The sequence below is a fragment of the Chiloscyllium plagiosum genome, unplaced genomic scaffold (assembly GCF_037043375.1).
Source record: "Chiloscyllium plagiosum isolate Xiang-an unplaced genomic scaffold, Cpla_swu_hap1 HiC_scaffold_28, whole genome shotgun sequence".
In the NCBI taxonomy this organism is placed as follows: Eukaryota; Metazoa; Chordata; class Chondrichthyes; order Orectolobiformes; family Hemiscylliidae; genus Chiloscyllium; species Chiloscyllium plagiosum.
This window is the reverse complement of record NW_028270166.1, coordinates 16253311-16259443: the sequence shown is the minus strand read 5'-3', so window position 1 is coordinate 16259443 and position 6133 is coordinate 16253311. Positions and strand designations below refer to the sequence as shown.

Below are 6133 nucleotides of genomic sequence, written 5' to 3'. Positions count from 1 at the left end.
GGTTAAATAAATTTCCTTTCAATTGAACTCAAAAATGCTCAAACAATTATGTTTTCTCTTGTTTTTATTCATTCATTGGGAAAGAACAACTCCTCAGTGACTCTCCCAATACTAGTTCGCAATGTTGCTTCCTGAATTTTGAAGTTTTTGGACCTACTTCAGCATTGCTGGAGGAGAGGGTTTGACATGACCTTCACATAATCAAGTCCTGGTAAAATGTAAACAGCAAGGCTCAGAATAAAATCCTGTATGCTGCCAAAGGTCAAATGGGATGGGGTCAATGTTCTTTCGATAGAGATGGGCAGGCTGTTGATTGTAGTCTGGTATTTTGCTAGGCTTGCTAGTTGTTCAATATGCTCACTTAGTGACGGGGATGCGAAACACAATGAATTCAGGTTTATCAGACACTGAATTCCTCTGCAAAGATACTAAGCCATGTTGGATCAGAAACGTTTCAAACTGGATATCCGGTGTAGGCTGAAGTTAATTGATATGACTTAGGACAGCCATTGAAGTTACTGCAGCTCCTCCCCAATGGTTCTACATGAATGAAGAATAATGTACATGATAAATCCTGCCCTTTGGCATCTTGGTAGATGTTGTGATTATGTTCAATGGATGACTTGGGTAGATTAATTGCATTAATCTTTTTTATTGGTTTTAGTTAAAATTCCTGATACCAAGGGAGGAAGGATACAAAATTTTCAACAGAACTAAGGCTCCATCTTGACAAACTGCATAGATGTATTGCATTGTACTTAATGGTTGGTTATGTTATATCTGAATTACATAAAAGTTATCATGGTGATACTATCAGATTTGACTTAAGAGAAAATGCACATTGTCATTAGTTACATTGATCTTCACAGTTGCAACTGATATTGCGACACTGGATCACAATGGTAAGATACACTTTAGTTTATCGCAGTCCTTTATATTCTGACAAGCTAAGCTTACCTGTGATGTCAGATATTATTTGCCTGATACGGCAAAGGGATGGGGTAAGTTTCTGTCTTTTTCTCAGCAAAACGTGCCTCATGACTCTGAATGTGTATGAGAGGCTGGTAAGATTGAGATATGATATAGCTGCCTGGCTCCTCAGGATAATCTATCCCCTTCCATATTCATCTGTCAAATGACAGTTTAAACCAATGTGTCATCTGTACTCCCAGATGGAAATACTAAGTACAAATAAAGACTTCCTTTCGTTCAAAGAAGATCAGGGGAGTTCGCCATTCTCAGGAAGGGTCACTGGACCAGAAAAGGTAACTCTGATTTCTCCCCACAGATGCTGCCAGACTTGCAGGACAGATTTTCTAGCAATTTCTGTTTCTGTTTGATTTCCAGCTTTCGCGGTTCTCTTGCGGTTTTATGTTTATCCCATTGATGTTCTTGAGAGCTTGGTGTTCATGCTGTGTTTGCTATAGTAAAACAGTCACTGGTCTCTAATAACACTTGATTAGTTGTGGAAGGCTTTGAGATATCCTGAGGTTGCGAAAACTGGGTTCCAGTTCTTTCAATTATGAAAATCGGGCACTTGAAGGACTATCGGTGTCATTAAAACAGTTACCCCTGTCTAAGGCAGAGCCTTCAAATTCAGATACAGACGAGGTGAAACGCTGTGTATAATGGAGTGCGGACAACATCAACTCTCAGCGTGCAAGACATTTCTGTAAAAGGATTGATGATTAAACGCTGTGCGTCGACCTCTCTCAGTCTCTTATTGGTTTATTTGCTTTGTCAATCACACACATACTACACATCCAGTGGTATAAAATTTCCACCAACCGAACTTGCAGGAAAAGCATTTCCAGATGTTGGTACGAAGCGTCTATAGTTTTTAAAGAGTTGATATGTGACTAATAAATTTATTCGCAGCTATATTTTTGACTGGAGTTGAAAGTAAGTCTCGTTTTTTAAACTATGTAATTAACTACATTTTGGTGAGATGCTTTTAATCACCATGTAATATGTTTTCGGGGAGGAGATCGGAAACAGCGCGGTAACCTGTTGGAAGCAAGAATGCCACATGTATTTCAGAATAGGTTTGAATCCGAATTCGTGCTAACTTGATTTAACTTTACCTGTGTCATGCAGTTTAACCTTCTGATACCTTGTGTGACAGTTACCTTAAGATTAGCGTACTTAATGCGGAACAGTTTCGTGTACTTTCTGCGAGATGAGTGGGGATTCAAATGTTTAATACTGGGATAGATAGACACCTTCCATGGTATGGAGGGGAAGCAGGCGACTTTGTAAATATTTTATGTTGACTGCTTTGATGGTCATGTTACCTGCCCTCAGTAATTTGCAGCAACGTGTTTGTAACTTTGTCTCTCTCAAGTTTCTGTAACATTTTGGAGCCCGTTGTATTTCAACTGATGTAAGATGTAAATCGCGTTCGATACCATCATATTGGAATGATCAGGGCTGCAGGTTCAGTTTCATTTCCCCACAGCGTGGATGTTGGGTTTGGGGGGCGAGCTTTCATTCCCTAATAACGAAGGGGTGAGATATTTAAGTACATAAGTTATTAAATAAGTAAGAGGTCAGTCAGGTTGTTTTGTTTTGAAAGGCTAGAAGGAAGGGTTGCTTTATTGGGTGATGGGGAAGAGGGATGCCTGGTGTGTATAAGGGGCAACCCACCTCAGATGCCACCACCCACGTTTGTTGGTGGTGCCACTTGCCCACCCAGAACATTGTCCTCATCTCCCTCTGCTCTGCTTCCTGGGTTTTCAGAATCCCTCACCCCCTAAAACATCTTTCTGGGGCGGAGAGGATCAGTTCTGTGCCTGCTCCTATAGTCCCAGCAGTGCCTGCCAACTGCTGGCACTAACAGTAAAGTTACCATAATCCCACTCTCTCATGAGAGAAAGGCAGTAGAAGATGAGCTTAACCTGAGGGTCAGCACACCTCAGGTGAGGCTGAGAAGACAGGACCTTCATGGTAGCCTTAGCCAGTGTTGGAACTGAACCCACGCCTTTGTTGCCAGTCTACATCAAAAACCAGCTGTCCAGACGACTGAACTAACTGACCCCCTATTGCTGGCCCTGCTGGCTGTTTGGCCGGCTTCTCCCACCAGGTACAGGGAGGATTCCACTATTGTCCACATTAGCCTGCCTGCATTGTTATAGCTGCCGGCTGGGCTTGCAAGGAGCAAGCTGACTTCCAATTGATTACTTCTGGAAGCAGGAGTACTCTATGCCTCCAAGACCTCTGCCAGGAATTGAACACATCAATGGAGGCTGATGCTGCAGCACAGTCCTGGGGAGGTACTGAAAACCCATGGAGGGAGTGGTGCCCTTTAAACAAGCTAGCTTTCAGATTAGAAGTTCAATTGTGGCATATTCTGCCCCCTTGAGTCAGGGTAGAACGTCTTTAGTGTTATTTTCAAGAACAGGGGGAGATATTCCCAATTGCCGTGGACAGTGTTTATCCTTCAATCCACATCACCTGACAAGTTGTCTAGTCATAATCACATTGCTGGTTTGGAAGCTTGCTGTGCACAAATTGCCTGTCTCATTTCTTATGTTGTAACAGTGACCACACTTCAGAAGCACCTTATGGGCTGTAAAACACACTAAGACATCCTGCGGTATTGAACAGTGTTGGTACCACTCTTTGTTTTCTGCCAAGTATTTTCAAGCTTGTTTTCTTGATTGCAGACATTTTCTTAAATAGATCTGAGTTTCTTCTGACCAGCATAGGCTTAGGATGGGAGGGGAAAGATATAAAAGAGACTAAAGGGGCAACTTTTTCACTTAAAGGGTGGTACATGTATGGAACGAGCTACCAGAAAAAGTGGTGGAGGCTGGTACAATTGCAACATTTAAAACATATCTGGATGGGTATATGAATAGGAAGGGTTTGGAGGGATATGGGCAGGGTGCTGGCAGGTGGGACTAGATTGGGTTGGGATATCTGGTCGGCATGGACGGGTTGGACCGAAGGATCTGTTCCGTGCTGTACATCTGTATGACTCAGTGACTCTAAGTCAATTTGAAATGACAGAAAAGATATATTGAACCCTTAGATAACCTTTTTGAAGATGTTGTTAGTATTATTGCTCATGCAATCTAACTGTACTTTGTTTGATATTTCTGAAACATGTTTAACATATTAGAATATATTTCAATAGTAATAGGCACACTGTGATTTGCAGACTTGTGCTTTATGTAAGACAGCAATGCCAGCAAATAAATAAAACTAAATTAAAGTTGTTCTGAAATAAACAGAATGCCTGATTCCTTTCTCAGGAGTGGCATTAGCGCTGAGTTGACAAAACTCAGATTTTAATTTATAATAATTGAATATTGGATACACTGAGCAAGTTGTAAAGTCAGTGTCTTTTTTTCAGTATTTTTAAATTGTGGACTGAAATGAGAGAAGAGCTGTTTTAAAACCAAGATGTGACATCTTGGCCTATGTGTTAATCCAGATTCTTAGAAACATGGTTGACTGTAACTACTGCCAGGAATAGTATTAGCAAATTGGGAGTCAGTTAGCTCAAGTGGCTGGACAGCTGGCTTGTGATGCCACGAGTGTGGGTGTAATTCCTGCACTGGCTAAGGTTACCATGAACCTTACGAACCTCTTCCCTCACCTAAGGTGTGATGACCCTGGGGTTGAACCACCAATAGTTGCCTCTATCCAATGAGGGAGCAGGAGCTTACCTTTTACTATTTAGGGATGGGTAAAAAAAATGCTGGCCAACCATTGATGTCCAGATCCCATGTAAAGAACAAAAAAACCTCTCAATGCTTTTATAATACAGCAATTTTGTAATCTTTCCAGAAGATTTGTGAGGATTGAAACTAATTGTTTCAATGGTTCAGTAAATAATTCTCATCATGAAGGTGTTGAGTTCAATCACTAGAGTGTAGTGAGTGATCTGATCTTAAGGTTTGGGCATACAATAATGTTTGTCTTATTGGCCTGAGTGTTTTTTTTAAATGAAAGAAGACTAACCAACAGGATGTCTACTGTCAATTTCTAGCCAGTGACTGCTGCTGTGAATTGGTGTACATTAAGTATCACTATTCTCAAGTCTGGTGGTCCCAACTGTTGAATCATCTTGCTGTTTGTGTTCCTACATGAGGAGTAAACACTTAGTGAGGTATGGTAAGGTTTTTATTCCTGTTAATTTATACAAGGCAGTAACAAGAAACAGAGTGAAAACATAAGATATTACAGGTAAGCATTACATGCATTATTAATTTGTCGGCACCTATGCTTGTTTTCAAGCTGCTTCACCACCCCACCCCCCCAAATCCCCATCTCAGTAATCTCCCTCCACTTTGCGACCCCTCCTTATCCATGCAGTCAGCAAATGCTGGACTATTGAACATTCACTCCATCGTGAGTAGTTGTGCTTTCACTAACTGAGCCTGAAGCTCTGGAATTTCCTATCTTTATCTCCCCATCATTCTTTCTGTCTTTCTTTTGTTAAGTTGTTCAATACAATCTACCACTTTGACCAAGCTTTTCATTATCTGCCCTAATGTCTCCTTATGTGACTTGGGGCCCAACTTTCTTTCATAATGTGCCTGCGATGTTTCCTTGTGTTCATCATTCTACATAGATGGAAGTTGCTGTTTATTACGTCTTCTTGAATTCTACTTCCTTGTGAATGACAAGAGCTAATTGAAGACAGCTAACTTGGCAAATAGTAAAATGCTCATTTGTAGGATGGAAGATTCACACATTGCGTCAAATTTTAAACGAGCGACTGTTATCATTTCATTCTGTTTTAGCTAACTTTGCTGTGTACATGTTTTGCAGAAGGTGGCTGATATTTTGCTCCTGCAACTTTGATTGTATGGTATGGAAATTGTTCGATAGTTAAAAATGCAGTGAATTTAGAAATTACATGGATCACTGTCCAGCTCTAAGGAGAATGTGGTCTATGAAATTGCATCAGTTGTGGTGAGCAAATTGCACAAACCCAGTTTTAATGCTGTTTCAATAAACTGGAGATGTTTATGTATGAACATAGAACATGTATGAGCATGCATATTACTGTGAGAAACATCATCCACCAACCATGCTGAAGATCAGGAAACTGTGAGTGCACCACCTACCATATTGCATTAGCTCCTGTACTTTCCTGATGAGTGGACTACTGGTGGTCAGG

At 40.8% G+C, this 6133-nt stretch overlaps 1 protein-coding gene across 3 annotated transcripts in view; it reads left to right on the top strand.

Annotated features, from left to right (window-relative positions):
• Positions 1–1816: 1816 nt before the first annotated feature.
• LOC122565377 (interleukin-6 receptor subunit beta-like) overlaps positions 1817–6133 on the top strand; it is a 111681-nt gene continuing 107364 nt past the window's right edge. For all 3 annotated transcript variants that reach the window (XM_087976014.1, XM_087976013.1, XM_043721289.2), the window contains exon 1: positions 1817–1902. The gene's annotated coding sequence lies outside the window, so the exon portion shown is untranslated. The remainder of the gene's footprint in view (positions 1903–6133) is intronic.